Source organism: Mixophyes fleayi, chromosome 2 (assembly GCF_038048845.1).
Source record: "Mixophyes fleayi isolate aMixFle1 chromosome 2, aMixFle1.hap1, whole genome shotgun sequence".
In the NCBI taxonomy this organism is placed as follows: Eukaryota; Metazoa; Chordata; class Amphibia; order Anura; family Limnodynastidae; genus Mixophyes; species Mixophyes fleayi.
The window spans coordinates 254,218,093-254,239,084 of record NC_134403.1 but is presented as its reverse complement, the minus strand read 5'-3'; positions in this window follow the sequence as shown (position 1 = coordinate 254,239,084).

Below are 20,992 nucleotides of genomic sequence, written 5' to 3'. Positions count from 1 at the left end.
TAGCACGTGTACCAGCAGTAGATGGAGCCAGACTAGCAAAAAGTGGGAATGGTTTTAGCCTTTTCTTGTCTCTTGTCACTTTGGATGGTGTATCTGGAATGTTACCTACTTTCATTTTTTGGACAAATCACCACATTTATCAGAAACTTCCCTCCTGATTCCTTACATCAAGAATTGATGTTTTCTTTTAGATTGAAAAAGAGTGTCTGGATTTTGAACACGCTACAATTATTCTGACACTGCTCCACAATATATTTCAAATGTAAACAATTGGTTCTTTAAAAAACCTATTTTTTTATGGGGCAGGGGGACTGCTGCTCAGAGTCGAAGAACACTCTATTTTTTTGTCCACCTACTAAATTTTCAGTGATAGTGCCTCTCACACAATTGCATTTTGATTGGAACATATGGAAATGTAAAAGCAAGAAATATATTGGGGTTTTTTGGGTGGGGTTCTGCTCAGAGTCAAAGAACACCCTGTTTTTTGGCCTCTTACTACAGATGTTACTGATACTGCCCCTCACACAATTGAATTTAGATTAAAATACTTGGGATGTTAAAAGCAAGAAATATATATTTTGTTTGTCGGGAGACTTGCCTCTTAACAACAGCAGGTGGATTAGGCAGCAAGCCTCCCGAAAATGCTGAGGCGGAGGAAAGTGAAAGTATTTTCACTTCCATTGGCTAAAAAAACAAAATGGAGCATTGTGCACATGTGAGCAGGCATCCGCTACCACTGGTAGGTGTTCACGAATTGCGTGTACAGGCACCCGCGAATCACGTGCACTTTAGGTCACGTGGGCACATCAGAGCACTACTGATCAGATTTTTCAGAAGCTCACTGTTGGCAAACCAGTCCTTGAAAGGAAAAGTGTAAAATAAAGAAAAAAAGGTAACCCTTGAGCCTGACAGTTCTGACACCTTTAAATTGTGGATAAAGACCAAAGAACACATATGTTCTTAACCATGAAACAACAATTTATTTGAACTTTAACTGATTTATGGTAAAAGTTTATATGCTGCTGTTAGAACTAGAAGAGTGAGAGGCTGGAAAAAGAACTTTGTCACCTAAATTTAGGAAACAATTGTGATAACGGGTAATAGATTACTTCTGTTCCTTTTTGGTGGCAGCCTGAGGCTTCTTTTGGTCTCTTGCTGCACCTAGAGCAGTGTTGGCTAACCTGTGACACTCCAGGTGTTGTGAAAGTACAAGTCCCAGCATACCCTTCCAGCAATAAGCTGCTATATATTGGCAAAACATGCTGGGACTTGTAGTTTCACAACACCTGGAGTGTCACAGGTTAGCCAACACTGACCTAGAGGGATGATAGTAGGAAAGATTATTAATACCCAAAGTCTTCAGAGGAAGCAACAGTCCTAGCAAAAAAGGAGAAAGGGTGGGTAGGGTGGGAGATTTTGTTAGTTTGCAATCATTTTCCCTAGAACAAATCCAGTTTGCAGACCATAGATTCCTGCAAAGTGGTGTTTTGTTCTTCGGGAGGCTTGTCACCCAGCAACAGCAGGTGGGTGGACTACCACATAGCTGGTGGTTGCTCTGAGAAACTTGATCTTTTGTAGATCGGTTGGTCTCCAATAATGCTCAGCAAAGGTACGAGCTGAGGACCATGTAGCTGCTAGGGGTGCGATACGTTTCATCATCATTTATACACCGACACAGACAAAACCTACATAAAAACAAACAGTATGGCAGCGACATAAGCAAAATATAGACTTACCAAGTAATAGCCAGAGAAGATTTCCGAAACGCCTTTTACTCGTCTTCTATGACCTGCGACTAAAGAAATTTCCTGCACTTCAAATTTACACCAGTTAAAAATACTTTCACTTCCCTCTACCTCAGCATATTCAGGAGGCTTTCTGCCTAACCCACCTGCTGTTGATCAGTGGCAATCCTTTTCCCTAGAACAAATCCAGGTTGCAGGTCATAGATTTTTTGGATGTGTGTTCTGCTAAGAGTCAAAGAACAGCCTGTTTTTAGTCCACTAATTCAGATGTCACTAATACTGCCTATCAAACAGTTGCTCTTAGATTAAAACATTTAGGATGTTAATAGCTGTTTCATTTTTTTGGGATGTGCTGCTCAGAGTCAAAGAGCACCCTGTTTTTTGGCTGCTTTCTAAAGATGTCACTGATACTGCTCCTCACACAATTGCATTCATATTGAAACACTTGGGATTTTAAAGCAATTTTTAATAGCTTTTTGGGATGTACTGCTCAGCTACAAAGAACACCCCAGGCCTGATTCATCAAGGCATGTATCTGGCGATTTTGACCGCATCGTATGCAAAATCACACTGTGCATGTCCAGAAAAGAGAGCTATGGCTGTGAACGCAGCCCTGTTCCGTGCACCTGGGAGCGCTTAGAGAGCTTACAACACTTAGTAAGGAGTAAATGGGAATGTGAAAGGGGAGGAGACCAGAAAGAAATGTGCAATGATGGCATTTACCTGCAAATAGGTGTGAGTTGTACTCTAGCACACGCAGAAATTCACATATCATCAGACGTAAAGCATGCGCCACCTCAGGGTCTAGTTTACAGTTTTGGAGCTCTCCCAATTCTAAGAGGTATATTTATATTATGTTTTATATATGTTTGTCATGCACTGCATACTAATATAAATGGTGCAAATTGCTACAAGCAGTATGTGTTATCCACCTACTTTTAATGTAAGTAATTGTTACAATCTTGTATAAATGTCATTACACAAGATTGGATAAAAAAGAGACTCGATTTTGAGCATCATCAAACAAGTGTATTAATCAAACAAACATCAAAAAACAAAACCAGAGTAAAAACATGCTTGTGCCCGGTATATCTAATATTATATATGGTACAAGCACCATGGCAATAAGCCCGCGCTCAGTATATCCCATATTGTATATTGTATATACCCAAATGTGCCTTAAATAGGCTTGATGGACAGTTGCTACTTGACGCTGGGATGCAGGCTTAAATGTTTTGATCAAAATATGAACTAATACCTCATGTTTTCATTTTGCTAGATATACACAGATATGCAGTGTTAACCACAAGCACTGACAGTTGTCTTTTTTGTTTTATAAACATCAAAAAACACATGTCATCCAAAAAATAAATAAAAAAAATATATATATTTTATTTCCACACCGCCTGGCCCTTGGATGCATGGTAGTGGGTTTATGGACCTAGCTTACGGTTATCAGTGATGTGGAAGACAACAGTGTAGAAGAAGCAGAGGTCATTGAGGCAGCAGAGAGTGAGGGTGTGAGACACAATGTAAGTGCAGAGGTGGCTGGGGTGTGTACTGAAGTGGCTGGGGGGTGTGCTGAAATCGCTGGCGGATAGGCAGAAGTGGCTGGGGGGTATGCAGAAGGGGCTTGGGAGAATGGAATTGAGTTACAAAACTGCAAGTACATTTTTGGGAAAAGAAATGTTGACCAAACTAAATTAATACATCTTTCATGAGATCATTTTAGCCCAAAAGAAGACTTAGATACAAAAAAAGGCTAATGTTCTAAACTCTCCTATCTTTTGAAAAGTGTGTTTAATACAATTTTGGTAAAAAAAAAAAGAAAACATTCCTGAGTTACTGCAACTCTTAACAGATTCAATATGAAAATATAAATCAACTCAATGCAGCTTCAATTTATATACAATCTTATATGTTCTGCAAAAGTCACTTTTGAGTTGTTCATTGATAATTTTAATATTTAAAGGTAACGCAAAAATATAATACTATACACAGTAACTACAACTCTTAACAGATTGTAGCAGAAAATATAAAAGAAGTCCCCCTCACGTTGTAAACATTTTTTTTGCAGAGTTAGTAGAACTGCAATCATATTATTGATGACAATAGAGGGAGTTATCAAAGGCTGTGAATTGTGAAGAAGTAATATAAATTGGTGTCAGAGTCATGGTAATAACATGGCATAGTAGTGTGATCATTATTTATTATTTTGTACCCTTGTAGAAATAAGAAAAACTTGATTTGGTTTGAAAAATCTTACATTACAGTGTAATGTTTTTCATTTTTACAACAGACAAATTAGTGTTTCAAAACATATTTGTCAACATAAAAAGCAGTACACCAGCCAGTGGGTATGGTAGTTATTATAGGTTAAGAACACACATGAAGTTTGGTGTGAAAAAACAAGTACAGTCCTGGAATAGACTGCTCTGGATAGGGTATGTTTTTATTTTTAAATTTAACAAAAAAGCCTCTCAAATATGAATGTCCAGTGTATTGCAGTAAACATTTATTTTGTAACCAGACCCCAGAGTGCTTTGTATATGTTAATCATTTTAATCTAAATAGTTAATTGTTTAAAAAATAAAGATAAAGTTTTGGATGTACACGTTGCAGGCATTTTCTTGTGTAACATTAGTATGTAGCCATGCTCCTCTTTGCAGAATTACATTCAACATCATAAGAATGGTTGAAAGAGGCTGCATTTATTGCTAGAAATAAAAATATCACCTACTTTCTCCAACTGTTGTCCTTTATTTTGTGAAACTATTAATCAATAGATTTCTAAATAAATGTGATAGTGTGATTGACATAATAAAACTGGAACATTTTTGTGTATAAGTTGTTATTGACATTGTCTACCATGAATACTCTTTTCACTTGTACATATTTTAACCATTTAAATCCAGAAGTACATTGCTGAACAGGCTATCTTACTCTTATGTTTATGGATATGTAAATAATTTAATTATTTACTACAGTTATTGTGCAAGTACTGAAAGGTTGCTTTTGTTACAGCAGATTACTGTTAAAAAAGCATCAACCTTTTTTTTAGATTTAACCAAACAGCTATAGTAATATGAATTAATGATAGCGATTACACCCAAACTGATTTAGGGTTAGGGTTAGGTTTATGTTTAAATTTCTAAATAATACAATTTTACTTAAGAAAGGACAAAATAATAATACATAATAATACTTAAGAAAGGACAAATATATGTATTCATTTAACCTGAAAGAAAAACTTGCAAGACCCAGTTTCTTTAGTATTACTTTCTTCACAAACAGCCTTCTTTCTCTTCTGACACCAGGTTGATGGTTTCCTCTTCTGCCTCTTCTTACAGCAATCTTCTTCTTGCTCCCTCAGGTATTCTTAATTCCACCACAGGGGTGTTCAGTTCCACTGACGTCCTCTGCTGTGGTGTTGGGGGAACCAGTCCAGAAAGGTTCCAATCGGGAAAAGAGAGTAAAACATTCCCTGGGCCTCGCCGCCCCATCAGCTCTTCCAAAATTGATTGAAGATGCATTGACATGACTTGCAAATGCACTGTTTGTTGCTGTTGTTGAACATTCATCTGTGCCATGGATTGATTCATTTGATAATGGAGTGCTGTTTTCTGCTCCATTGACAGTGCCATCCGCGCTTGAATGGTGTTATTCAAGCGCAGAGTTGCTGCAATATCCTCTTGGACTGAGACCAATCACTCAAATAATGAATTTGTATCATTATGGCGCTTTGTACCTCTTCCACAACAGACGTCAAACGGTCTACTAAATCATCAATTCTCTGGACTCTGCCTTCCATATTTCACCAAGCTGTTTCCTGTCTTCTTTTCATCTGTCTAGCAAAGTTTGTGATGGAATCAAACTGAGTGCTTTCTTCTTGTAGACCATGCACCACTTGTGTTGGAAGACGGGTGCCTGTGGAGGGTACCTTTGCTTGAGATGGACCTTCACCTGCAGTGGCTGGAACTTATAGGTTGGTGAAGATTTCTTGTAGCAACTCAAATCTTGTTGCAGCACCTTCGTGGACTCAACTTGGAGCTGGCGAAAATTGACAATGACTCAGTATCATGGTCAATTTCTTCTGTAAAGAAAAAAACTAATAAAAAATAAACTATTAAACAATTAAATACTGTTTAAAAATATATAATTTACAGTCACATGTATTTATTAGACCATTTCAATAATTCAACTTATATTCACCCATTTCTACATATTAACATAGTAACATAGTTGATGAGGTTGAAAAAAGACACCAGTTCATCAAGTTCAACCTATTTTGGATCTCCTGCGATCCTGCACTTATATTTGAAATTAATCCAGAGTAAGCAACTGCCAATCTGTTTCAATTGTGAAAAATCCCCCCAGACTCAATATTGCAGTCCTATTTTTACCCTATATCCACTACTATCCTTCTTTTTAATTAACGGTCGTATCCCTGGATACACCTTTCCGCTAAAAATTTGTCTAACTCTTTCTTAAACATATCTATTGAATCTGCCATCACAACCTTCCCTGGCAATGAATTCCATATCTTGACTGCCCTTACTGTAAAGAACCCTTTCCTTTGCTGGTTGTGAAATTTTCTCTCCTCTAACCTTGGGGGATGACCACGTGTCCTGTGTAAGGTCCTTGGGGTAAAAAGTTCCCATGAAAGCTCTCTGTATTGACCCCTAATGTATTTGTACATAGTAATCATATCTCCCCTTAGACGCCTCTTTTCTAAAGTAAACATGCCTAAACTGGCTAACCTTTCCTCATAACTTAATGACTCCATACCCTTTATCAATTTTGTCTCCCTTCTCTGAACCCTTTCTAGTTCCAAATTATCTTTTTTATAGAGTGGTGCCCAGAACTGTACTGCATATTCAAGATGAGGTCTTACCAATGATTTATACAGTGGCAAAATTACACTGTCTTCCATTGCATCTATGCCCCTTTTTATGTATGCCAATACTTTGTTTGCCCTTGCAGCTGCTGCTTGACATTGAGCACTATTGCTAAGTCTACTGTCTACTAGAGATGAGCGCACTCGGATTTATGAAATCCGAGCCCACCCGAACGTTGCCGATCCGAGTCGGATCCGAGACATCCGGGTATTGGCGCCAAATTCAAATCTGAAACTGAGGCTCTGACTCATAATCACGTTGTCGGATCTCGCGATACTCGGATCCTATAAATTCCCCGCTAGTCGCCGCCATCTTCACTTGGGCATTGATCAGGGTAGAGGGAGGGTGTGTTAGGTGGTCCTCTGTCCTGCTATATCTCGTGCTGTTCAGTTCAGTTCTGTGCTGTGCTGTGCTGTGCTGTGCTCAGTCCAGTGGTGCTGTGTCCTGAGCTCTGTCCTTCTGAGGTCAGTGGTGCTGCTGGGTCCTGTGCTGTGTCCTGTTCAGTCAAGTGGTGCTGTGTCCTGTGCTCTGTGCTTCTAAGGGCATAGTTATTTCCCCATTATTCCCAAGTTTTTATAAAATAAAAAAAAAGTTATAAAAAAAATAAAAATAAAGAAAAAATAAATAAAATAATTATAACCAAATTTGCAAAACCAATCCAGCAGTATAAGCCCATCGGTACTGCAATATTACCAAGTTCACACATTCTGCAGTATCAGTCCAGTGGTGCTGTGTCCTGTGCTCTGTCCTGCTGAGTTCAGCAGTGCTGCTGGGTCCTGTGCTGTGTCCTGTTCAGTCCAGTGGTGCTGTGTCCTGTGCTCTGTGCTTCTAAGGGCATAGTTATTTCCCCATTATTCCCAAGTTTTTAAAAAATAAAAAAAAAGTTATAAAAAAAAAAATAAAAAAAAATAATTATAACCAAATTTGCAAAACCAATCCTGCAGTATAAGTCCATTGGTACTGCAATATTACCAAGTTCACACATTCTACAGTATCTTGTGCTACATATAATGGAGACCAACAATTTGGAGGATAAAGTAGGGAAAGATCAAGACCCACTTCCTCCTAATGCTGAAGCTGCTGCCACTAGTCATGACATAGACGATGAAATGCCATCAACGTCGTCTTCCAAGCCCGATGCCCAATCTCGTAGTACCGGGCATGTAAAATCCAAAAAGCCCAAGTTAAGAAAAAGTAGCAAAAAGAGAAACTTAAAATCATCTGAGGAGAAACGTAAAGTTGCCAATATGCCATTTACGACACGGAGTGGCAAGGTACGGCTTAGGCCCTGGCCTGTGTTCATGACTAGTGGTTCAGCTTCACCCACGGATCTTAGCCCTCCTCCTCCTCCCCCCCCTACAAATAATTGAAGAGAGTTATGCTGTCAGCAACAAAACAGCAAACAACTCTGCCTTCTAAAGAGAAATTATCACAAATCCCCAAGGCGAGTCCAAGGGTGTTGGTGGTTGTCAAGCCTGACCTTCCCATCACTGTACGGGAAGAGGTGGCTCGGGAGGAGCCTATTGATGATGTAGCTGGCGCTGTGGAGGAACTTGATGATGAGTGATGTGGTTATTGTAAATGAGGCACCAGGGGGGGAAACAGCTGATGTCCATGGGATGAAAAAGCCCATCGTCATGCCTGGTCAGAAGACCAAAAAATGCACCTCTTCGGTCTGGAGTTATTTTTATCCAAATCCAGACAACCAATGTATGGCCATATGTAGCTTATGTAAAGCTCAAATAAGCAGGGGTAAGGATCTTGCCCACCTAGGAACATCCTCCCTTATACGTCACCTGAATAATCTTCATAGTTCAGTGGTTAGTTCAGGAACTAGGGCTAGGACCCTCATCGGTACAGGGACACCTAAATCCCGTGGTCCAGTTGGATACACACCAGCAACACCCTCCTCGTCAACTTCCTCCACAATCTCCATCAGATTCAGTCCTGCAGCCCAAGTCAGCAGCCAGACTGAGTCCTCCTCAATACGGGATTCATCCAAGGAATCCTGCAGCGGTACGCCTACTACTGCCACTGCTGCTGTTGCTGCTGTTAGTCAGTCATCTTCCCAGAGGGGAAGTCGTAAGACCACTAAGTCTTTCACAAAACAATTGACCGTCCAACAGTCGTTTGCTATGACCACAAAATACGATAGTAGTCACCCTATTGCAAAGCGTATAACTGCGGCTGTAACTGCAATGTTGGTGTTAGACGTGCGCCCGGTGTCCGCCATCAGTGGAGTGGGATTTAGAGGGTTGATGGAGGTATTGTGTCCCCGGTACCAAATCCCATCGAGGTTCCACTTCAATAGGCAGGCGATACCAAAAATGTACAGAGAAGTACGATCAAGTGTCCTCAGTGCTCTAAAAAATGCGGTTGTACCCACTGTCCACTTAACCACGGACATGTGGACAAGTGGTTCTGGGCAAACGAAGGACTATATGACTGTGACAGCCCACTGGGTAGATGCATCCCCTTCCGCAGCAACAGCAACAGCTGCATCAGTAGCAGCATCTACAAAATGGCTGCTCGTGCAAAGGCAGGCAACATTGTGTATTACAGGCTTTAATAAGAGGCACAACGCTGACAACATATTAGAGAAACTGAGGGAAGTTATCTCCCAGTGGCTTACCCCACGTAGACTCTCATGGGGATTTGTGGTGTCAGACAATGCCAGTAACATTGTGCGGGCATTAAATATGGGCAATTTCCAGCACGTCCCATGTTTTGCCCACACCATTAATTTGGTGGTGCAGCATTACCTCAAGAGTGACAGGGGTGTGCAGGAGATGCTTGCAGTGGCGCGCAAAATTGCTGGACACTTTCGGCATTCAGCCAGTGCCTACCGCAGACTAGAGGCACATCAAAAAAGCATGAACCTGCCCTGCCATCACCTGAAACAAGAGGTTGTGACGCACTGGAACTCCTCCCTCTATATGCTGCAGAGGATGGAGGAGCAGCAAAAGGCCATTCAGGCCTACACAGCCACCTACGACATAGGCAAAGGAGTGGGGATGCGCCTCAGTCAAGCGCAGTGGAGACTGATTTCCGTGTTGTGCAAGGTTCTGCAGCCATTTGAACTTGCAACACGAGGAGTCAGTTCCGACACTGCCAGCTTGAGTCAGGTCATTCTCCTGATCAGGCTGTTGCAGAAGCAGCTGAAGAAAGTGAGGGAGGAGCTGGTAAGCCATTGCGATTACACCAAGCATGTAGCTCTTGTGGATGTAGCCCTTCGTACGCTTTGCCAGGATCCGAGGGTGGTCACTCTTTTAAAGTCAGAGGAATACATTCTGGCCACCGTGCTCGAACCTCGGTGTAAAGCGTATATTGTGTCTCTGTTTCTGGCGGACACAAGTCTACAGAGGTGCAAAGACCTGCTGGTCAGGAGATTGTCCTCTGAAGAGGACCGTGACATGCCAACAGCTCCACCCTCATTTTCTTCCACATCTATGGCTGCGAGGAAAAAGCTCAGTTTTCCTAAAAGAGGCGCTGGCGGGGATGCTGATAACATCTGGTCCGGACTGAAGGACCTGCCAACCATTGCAGACATGTCTACTCTCGCTGCATTGGATGCTGTCACAATAGAAAAAATTGTGGATGATTACTTTGCTGACACCATCCAAGTAGACATGTCAGACAGTCCATATTGTTACTGGCAGGAAAAAAAGGCAGTTTGGAAGCCCCTGTACAAACTGGCTCTATTTTACCTGAGTTGTCCCCCCTCCAGTGTGTACTCGGAAAGAGTTTTTAGTGCAGCGGGGAACCTGGTCAGTGAGCGGCGAAGGAGGTTGCTTCCTCATAACGTTGAAAAAATGATGTTTATAAAAATTAATAATCAATTCCTCAATGAAGTACAGCACTGCCCTCCAGATAGTACAGAGGGACCTGTGGTTGTGGAGTCCAGCGGGGACGAATTGATAATGTGTGATGAGGAGGAAGTACACACTGTAGGGGGAGAGGAATCAGAGGTTGAGGATGAGGACGACAGCTTGCCTCAGTAGAGCCTGTTTAGTCTGTACAGGGAGAGATGAATAGCTTTTTTGGTGTGGGGGCCCAAACAAACCAATCATTTCAGCCAAAGTTGTTTGGTAGGCCCTGTCGCTGAAATGATTGGTTTGTTAAAGTGTGCATGTCCTATTTCAACAACAATTATATGACCAATCAACAGTCGTTTGCCATGTTCAAAAAGTAAAACCAAATTTTAAGAAATTCAAGAAATTAAACCAAAAGTAAAATGCCCTGTCATAATTTAAAACAAGAGGTATTGACGTGCTCTAAAACTACTGTATTGTTGTTTATATTTTATAAACACTACACTTGAAAGCTTGAGTCTTTCAATGAAAAAGTAACTCTCCATTGCACGAATATTTGCAACAGGGACAATTTTCGGGTTAAGAAAGTCAACTAATAACACTTCGACGCTGTCTGTCTTTATAAACACTACACTTGGAAGTTGGAGGAGGTATTGTGGCCCCGGCACCAAATTTACTACCGGGGCCACTCCACTGTGCAGTCCATATTTAGGTGTATCAGATATTAAACAACGGTGACAGTTGATGCCTAATTTTTTAATTATATTGTTGGCGCTGTAAAAAATTGTGTTGCGGGCACACCACACTACGCAGTTCATACCCTTTTTTGGTGGAATTCTGACCCGTGGAGGGTTTTTTAATTATATTGTGGCCTCGGTACCAAATTGTGTACCGGGGCCACCACACTACGCAGTCAAGAAAGATAGATGCATATCATAGATAAAGTACATTCAGTGTTGTGGGGCAAATTAAAAAATATTCAAAAATGCACTGACATTATCAAAAACAAGAGGTTTTCACACGCTGAAACTCCAACATGTATATGATGGAGAGGATGGAGGAGCAGCCGTATGTGTAGTGTAATGCAGACCTGTTGAAGGTTTTTTATATATTTTATTGTGGTGGCCAGTGGCCAGTCCTCTACGCAGTCCAGATACTATTTTTGGGTGTAATTCAGACCTGTTGAAGGTTTTCTATATATTTTTTATTGTGGTGTCCAGTGCCCACTACTCTACGCAGTCCAGATACTATTTTTGGGTGTAATGCAGACCTGTTGAAGGTTTTCTATATATTTTATTGTGGTGCCCAGTGCCCACTATTCTACGCAGTCCAGATACTATTTTTGGGTGTAATTCAGACCTGTTGAAGGTTTTCTATATATTTTATTGTGTTGCCCAGTGCCCACTACTCTACGAAGTCCAGATACTACTTTTGGGTGTAATTCAGACCTGTTGAAGGTTTTCTATATATTTTATTGTGGTGCCCAGTGCCCACTACTCTACGCAGTCCAGATACTATTTTTGGGTGTAATTCAGACCTGTTGAAGGTTTTCTATATATTATATTGTGGTGGCCAGTGGCCAGTCCTCTACGCAGTCCAGATACTATTTTTGGGTGTAATTCAGACCTGTTGAAGGTTTTCTATATATTTTTTATTGTGGTGTCCAGTGCCCACTACTCTACGCAGTCCAGATACTATTTTTGGGTGTAATTCAGACCTGTTGAAGGTTTTCTATATATTATATTGTGGTGGCCAGTGGCCAGTCCTCTACGCAGTCCAGATACTATTTTTGGGTGTAATTCAGACCTGTTGAAGGTTTTCTATATATTTTTTATTGTGGTGCCCAGTGCCCACTACTCTACGCAGTCCAGATACTATTTTTGGGTGTAATTCAGACCTGTTGAAGGTTTTCTATATATTTTTTATTGTGGTGCCCAGTGCCTACTACTCTACGCAGTCCAGATACTATTTTTGGGTGTAATTTATACCTGTTGAAGGTTTTCTATATATTTTTTATGGTGGTGCCCAGTGCCCACTACTCTACGCAGTCCAGATACTATTTTTGGGTGTAATTGCAGACCTTTTGAATGTTTTCTAAAATTTTATTGTGGTTCCCAGTGCCCACTACTCTACGCAGTCCAGATACTACTTTTGGGTGTAATTTAGACCTGTTGAAGGTTTTCTATATATTTATTGTGGTGCCCAGTGCCCACTACTCTATGCAGTCCAGATACTACTTTTGGGTGTAATTGAGACCTGTTGAAGGTTTTCTATATATTTTATTGTGGTGGCCAGTGGCCACTACTCTACGCAGTCCAGATACTATTTTTGGGTGTAATTCAGACCTGTTGAAGGTTTTCTCTATATTATATTGTGGTGGCCAGTGGCCAGTCCTCTACGCAGTCCAGATACTATTTTTGGGTGTAATTCAGACCTGTTGAAGGTTTTCTATATATTTTTTTATTGTGGTGCCCAGTGCCCACTACTCTACGCAGTCCAGATACTATTTTTGGGTGTAATGCAGACCTATTGAAGGTTTTCTATATATTTTATTGTGGTGCCCAGTGCCCACTACTCTACGCAGTCCAGATACTACTTTTGGGTGTAATTCAGACCTGTTGAAGGTTTTCTATATATTTTTTATTGTGGTGCCCAGTGCCCACTACTCTACGCAGTCCAGATACTATTTTTGGGTGTAATTTATACCTGTTGAAGGTTTTCTATATATTTTTTATTGTGGTGCCCAGTGCACACTACTCTACGCAGTCCAGATACTATTTTTGGGTGTAATGCAGACCTTTTGAAGGTTTTCTAAAAATTTATTGTGGTTCCCAGTGCCCACTACTCTACGCAGTCCAGATACTACTTTTGGGTGTAATTTAGACCTGTTGAAGGTTTTCTATATATTTTACTGTGGTGCCCAGTGCCCACTACTCTATGCAGTCCAGATACTACTTTTGGGTGTAATTCAGACCTGTTGAAGGTTTTCTATATATTTTATTGTGGTGGCCAGTGGCCACTACTCTACGCAGTCCAGAAACTATTTTTGGGTGTAATTCAGACCTGTTGAAGGTTTTCTCTATATTATATTGTGGTGGCCAGTGGCCAGTCCTCTACGCAGTCCAGATACTATTTTTGGGTGTAATTCAGACCTGTTGAAGGTTTTCTATATATTTTTTATTGTGGTGCCCAGTGCCCACTACTCTACGCAGTCCAGATACTATTTTTGGGTGTAATGCAGACCTATTGAAGGTTTTCTATATATTTTATTGTGGTGCCCAGTGCCCACTACTCTACGCAGTCCAGATACTACTTTTGGGTGTAATTCAGACCTGTTGAAGGTTTTCTATATATTTTATTGTGGTGCCCAGTGCCCACTACTCTACGCAGTCCAGATACTATTTTGGGTGTAATGCAGACCTATTGAAGGTTTTCTATATATTTTATTGTGGTGCCCAGTGCCCACTACTCTACGCAGTCCAGATACTACTTTTGGGTGTAATTCAGACCTGTTGAAGGTTTTCTATATATTTTATTGTGGTGCCCAGTGCCCACTACTCTACGCAGTCCAGATAACTATTTTTGGGTGTAATTCAGACCTGTTGAAGGTTTTCTCTATATTATATTGTGGTGGCCAGTGGCCAGTCCTCTACGCAGTCCAGATACTATTTTTGGGTGTAATTCAGACCTGTTGAAGGTTTTCTATATATTTTTTATTGTGGTGCCCAGTGCCCACTACTCTACGCAGTCCAGATACTATTTTTGGGTGTAATGCAGACCTATTGAAGGTTTTCTATATATTTTATTGTGGTGCCCAGTGCCCACTACTCTACGCAGTCCAGATACTATTTTTGGGTGTAATTCATACCTGTTGAAGGTTTTCTATATATTTTTTTATTGTTGTGCCCAGTGCCCACTACTCTATGCAGTCCAGATACTATTTTTGGGTGTAATGCAGACCTTTTGAAGGTTTTCTAAAAATTTTATTGTGGTTCCCAGTGCCCACTACTCTACGCAGTCCAGATACTACTTTTGGGTGTAATTCAGACCTGTTGAAGGTTTTCTATATATTTTATTGTGGTGCCCAGTGCCCACTACTCTAAGCAGTCCAGATACTACTTATGTGTGTAATTCAGACCTGTTGAAGGTTTTCTATATATTTTATTGTGGTGCCCAGTGCCCACTACTCTACGCAGTCCAGATACTATTTTTGGGTGTAATTCAGACCTGTTGAAGGTTTTCTATATATTATATTGTGGTGGCCAGTGGCCAGTCCTCTACGCAGTCCAGATACTATTTTTGGGTGTAATTCAGACCTGTTGAAGGTTTTCTATATATTTTTTATTGTGGTGCCCAGTGCTCACTACTCTACGCAGTCCAGATACTATTTTTGGGTGTAATGCAGACCTGTTGAAGGTTTTCTATATATTTTATTGTGGTGCCCAGTGCCCACTACTCTACGCAGTCCAGATACTACTTTTGGGTGTAATTCAGACCTGTTGAAGGTTTTCTATATATTTTATTGTGGTGCCCAGTGCCCACTACTCTACGCAGTCCAGATACTATTTTTGGGTGTAATTCAGACCTGTTGAAGGTTTTCTATATATTATATTGTGGTGGCCAGTGGCCAGTCCTCTACGCAGTCCAGATACTATTTTTGGGTGTAATTCAGACCTGTTGAAGGTTTTCTATATATTTTTTATTGTGGTGCCCAGTGCCCACTACTCTACGCAGTCCAGATACTATTTTTGGGTGTAATTCAGACCTGTTGAAGGTTTTCTATATATTTTTTATTGTGGTGCCCAGTGCCCACTACTCTACGCAGTCCAGATACCATTTTTGGGTGTAATTCATACCTGTTGAAGGTTTTCTATATATTTTTTATTGTGGTGCCCAGTGCCCACTACTCTACGCAGTCCAGATACTATTTTTGGGTGTAATTCATACCTGTTGAAGGTTTTCTATATATTTTTTATTGTGGTGCCCAGTGCCCACTACTCTACGCAGTCCAGATACTATATTTGGGTGTAATGCAGACCTTTTGAAGGTTTTCTAAAAATTTTATTGTGGTGCCCAGTGCCCACTACTCTACGCAGTCCAGATACTATTTTTGGGTGTAATTCATACCTGTTGAAGGTTTTCTATATATTTTTTATTGTGGTGCCCAGTGCCCACTACTCTACGCAGTCCAGATACTATTTTTGGGTGTAATGCAGACCTTTTGAAGGTTTTCTAAAAATTTTATTGTGGTTCCCAGTGCCCACTACTCTACGCAGTCCAGATACTACTTTTGGGTGTAATTCAGACCTGTTGTAGGTTTTCTATATATTTTATTGTGGTGCCCAGTGCCCACTACTCTACGCAGTCCAGATACTACTTTTGGGTGTAATTCAGACCTGTTGAAGGTTTTCTATATTTTTTATTGTGGTGCTCAGTGCCCACTACTCTACGCAGTCCAGATACTATTTTTGGGTGTAATTCATACCTGTTGAAGGTTTTCTATATATTTTTTTATTGTTGTGCCCAGTGCCCACTACTCTACGCAGTCCAGATACTATTTTTGGGTGTAATGCAGACCTTTTGAAGGTTTTCTAAAAATTTTATTGTGGTTCCCAGTGCCCACTACTCTACGCAGTCCAGATACTACTTTTGGGTGTAATTCAGACCTGTTGAAGGTTTTCTATATATTTTATTGTGGTGCCCAGTGCCCACTACTCTACGCAGTCCAGATACTACTTTTGGGTGTAATTCAGACCTGTTGAAGGTTTTCTATATATTTTATTGTGGTGCCCAGTGCCCACTACTCTACGCAGTCCAGATACTATTTTTGGGTGTAATTCAGACCTGTTGAAGGTTTTCTATATATTATATTGTGGTGGCCAGTGGCCAGTCCTCTACGCAGTCCAGATACTATTTTTGGGTGTAATTCAGACCTGTTGAAGGTTTTCTATATATTTTTTATTGTGGTGCCCAGTGCTCACTACTCTACGCAGTCCAGATACTATTTTTGGGTGTAATGCAGACCTGTTGAAGGTTTTCTATATATTTTATTGTGGTGCCCAGTGCCCACTACTCTACGCAGTCCAGATACTACTTTTGGGTGTAATTCAGACCTGTTGAAGGTTTTCTATATATTTTATTGTGGTGCCCAGTGCCCACTACTCTACGCAGTCCAGATACTATTTTTGGGTGTAATTCAGATCTGTTGAAGGTTTTCTATATATTATATTGTGGTGGCCAGTGGCCAGTCCTCTACGCAGTCCAGATACTATTTTTGGGTGTAATTCAGACCTGTTGAAGGTTTTCTATATATTTTTTATTGTGGTGCCCAGTGCCCACTACTCTACGCAGTCCAGATACTATTTTTGGGTGTAATTCAGACCTGTTGAAGGTTTTCTATATATTTTTTATTGTGGTGCCCAGTGCCCACTACTCTACGCAGTCCAGATACCATTTTTGGGTGTAATTCATACCTGTTGAAGGTTTTCTATATATTTTTTATTGTGGTGCCCAGTGCCCACTACTCTACGCAGTCCAGATACTATTTTTGGGTGTAATTCATACCTGTTGAAGGTTTTCTATATATTTTTTATTGTGGTGCCCAGTGCCCTCTACTCTACGCAGTCCAGATACTATTTTTGGGTGTAATGCAGATCTTTTGAAGGTTTTCTAAAAATTTTATTGTGGTGCCCAGTGCCCACTACTCTACGCAGTCCAGATACTATTTTTGGGTGTAATTCATACCTGTTGAAGGTTTTCTATATATTTTTTATTGTGTTGCCCAGTGCCCACTACTCTACGCAGTCCAGATACTATTTTTGGGTGTAATGCAGACCTTTTGAAGGTTTTCTAAAAATTTTATTGTGGTTCCCAGTGCCCACTACTCTACGCAGTCCAGATACTACTTTTGGGTGTAATTCAGACCTGTTGTAGGTTTTCTATATATTTTATTGTGGTGCCCAGTGCCCACTACTCTACGCAGTCCAGATACTACTTTTGGGTGTAATTCAGACCTGTTGAAGGTTTTCTATATATTTTATTGTGGTGCCCAGTGCCCACTACTCTACGCAGTCCAGATACTATTTTTGGGTGTAATTCAGACCCGTTGAAGGTTTTCTATATATTATATTGTGGTGGCCAGTGGACAGTCCTCTACGCAGTCCAGATACTATTTTTGGGTGTAATTCAGACCTGTTGAAGGTTTTCTATATATTTTTTATTGTGGTGCCCAGTGCCCACTACTCAACTCAGTCCAGATACTATTTTTGGGTGTAATGCAGACCTGTTGAAGGTTTTCTATATATTTTATTGTGGTGCCCAGTGCCCACTACTCTACGCAGTCCAGATACTACTTTTGGGTGTAATTCAGACCTGTTGAAGGTTTTCTATATATTTTATTGTGGTGCCCAGTGCCCACTACTCTACGCAGTCCAGATACTATTTTTGGGTGTAATTCAGACCTGTTGAAGGTTTTCTATATATTATATTGTGGTGGCCAGTGGCCAGTCCTCTACGCAGTCCAGATACTATTTTTGGGTGTAATTCAGACCTGTTGAAGGTTTTCTATATATTATATTGTGGTGCCCAGTGCCCACTACTCTACGCAGTCCAGATACTATTTTTGGGTGTAATTCAGACCTGTTGAAGGTTTTCTATATATTTTTTATTGTGGTGCTTAGTGCCCACTACTCTACGCAGTCCAGATACCATTTTTGGGTGTAATTCATACCTGTTGAAGGTTTTCTATATATTTTTTATTGTGGTGCCCAGTGCCCACTACTCTACGCAGTCCAGATACTATTTTTGGGTGTAATGCAGACCTTTTGAAGGTTTTCTAAAAATTTTATTGTGGTTCCCAGTGCCCACTACTCTACGCAGTCCAGATACTACTTTTTTGTGTAATTCAGACCTGTTGAAGGTTTTCTATATATTTTATTGTGGTGCCCAGTGCCCACTACTCTACGCAGTCCAGATACTATTTTTGGGTGTAATTCAGACCTGTTGAAGGTTTTCTATATATTTTGTTGTGGTGCCCAGTGCCCACTACTCTACGCAGTGTAGATACTATTTTTGGGTGTAATTCAGACCTGTTGAAGGTTTTCTATATATTTTATTGTGGTGCCCAGTGCCCACTACTCTACGCAGTCCAGATACTATTTTTGGGTGTAATGCAGACCTGTTGAAGGTTTTCTATTTATTATATTGTGGTGGCCAGTGGCCAGTCCTCTACGCAGTCCAGATACTATTTTTGGGTGTAATTCATACCTTTTGAAGGTTTTCTAAAAATTTTATTGTGGTTCCCAGTGCCCACTACTCTACGCAGTCCAGATACTATTTTTGGGTGTAATTCAGACCTGTTGAAGGTTTTCTATATATTTTATTGTGGTGCCCAGTGCCCACTACTCTACACAGTCCAGATACTACTTTTGGGTGTAATTCAGACCTGTTGAAGGTTTTCTATATATTTTATTGTGGTGCCCAGTGCCCACTCCTCTACGCAGTCCAGATACTATTTTTGGGTGTAATTCAGACCTGTTGAACGTTTCCTATATATTATATTGTCGTGGCCAGTGGCCAGTCCTCTACGCAGTCCAGATACTATTTTTGGGTGTAATTAAGACTTGTTGAAGGTTTTCTATATATTTTTTATTGTGGTGCCCAGTGCCCACTACTCTACGCAGTCCAGATACTATTTTTGGGTGTAATGCAGACCTGTTGAAGGTTTTCTATATATTTTATTGTGGTGCCCAGTGCCCACTACTCTATGCAGTCCAGATACTACTTTTGGGTGTAATTCAGACCTGTTGAAGGTTTTCTATATATTTTATTGTGGTGCCCAGTGCCCACTACTCTACGCAGTCCAGATACTATTTTTGGGTGTAATTCAGACCTGTTGAAGGTTTTCTATATATTATATTGTGGTGGCCAGTGGCCAGTCCTCTACGCAGTCCAGATACTATTTTTGGGTGTAATTCAGACCTGTTGAAGGTTTTCTATATATTTTTTATTGTGGTGCCCAGTGCCCACTACTCTATGCAATCCAGATACTATTTTTGGGTGTAATTCAGACCTGTTGAAGGTTTTCTATATATTTTTTATTGTGGTGCCCAGTGCCCACTACTCTACGCAGTCCAGATACTATTTTTGGGTGTAATTCATACCTTTTGAATGTTTTCTAAAAATTTTACTGTGGTTCCCAGTGCCCACTACTCTACGCAGTCCAGATACTACTTTTGGGTGTAATTCAGACCTGTTGAAGGTTTTCTATATATTTTATTGTGGTGCCCAGTGCCCACTACTCTACGCAGTGTAGATGCTATTTTTGGGTGTAATTCAGACCTGTTGAAGGTTTTCTATATATTTTATTGTGGTGCCCAGTGCCCACTACTCTACGCAGTCCAGATACTATTTTTGGGTGTAATTCAGACCTGTTGAAGGTTTTCTATATATTGTATTGTGGTGGCCAGTGGCCAGTCCTCTATGCAGTCCAGATACTATTTTTGGGTGTAATTCAGACCTGTTGAAGGTTTTCTATATATTATATTGTGGTGGCCAGTGACCAGTCCTCTACGCAGTCCAGATGCTATTTTTGGGTGTAATGCAGACCTGTTGAAGGTTTTCTATATATTTTATTGTGGTGCCCAGTGCCCACTACTCTACGCAGTCCAGATACTATTTTTGGGTGTAATGCAGACCTGTTGAAGGTTTTCTATATATTTTATTGTGGTGCCCAGTGCCCACTACTCTACGCAGTCCAGATACTATTTTTCGGTGTAATTCATACCTTTTGAATGTTTTCTAAAAATTTTATTGTGGTTCCCAGTGCCCACTACTCTACGCAGTCCAGATACTACTTTTGGGTGTAATTCAGACCTGTTGAAGGTTTTCTATATATTTTATTGTGGTGCCCAGTGCCCACTACTCTACGCAGTCCAGATACTATTTTTGGGTGTAATGCAGACCTGTTGAAGGTTTTCTATATTTTTTATTGTGGTGCCCATTGCCCACTACTCTACGCAGTCCAGATACTATTTTTGGGTGTAATTCAGACCTGTTGAAGGTTTTCTATATATTATATTGTGGTGGCCAGTGGCCAGTCCTCTACGCAGTCCAGATACTATTTTTGGGTGTAATTCAGACCTGTTGAAGGTTTTCTATATATTTTATTGTGGTGGCCAGTGGCCAGTCCTCCACGCAGTCCAGATACTATTTTTGGGTGTAATTCAGACCAGTTGATGGGTTTTTAATTATATTGTGGGGAACACTCCTCTATGCAGTCCAGAAAGATACCTCGTTGCAACGTTTTGTAAAAAAAAAATATTGTGAGGTGTTAGGTGTTTAGAATAGCCTTTAAATTAGTGGAAATTATTGTTATTGAATGTTATTGAGGTTAATAATAGCGTAGGAGTGAAAATAAGCCCAAAAACTTGATTTTTACACTTTTTAGTTTTTTTTCAACAAAAATCCGAATCCAAAACCTTAAATCCGAACCAAAACCTTTCGGCAGGTGTTTTGCGAAACAAATCCGAACCCAAAA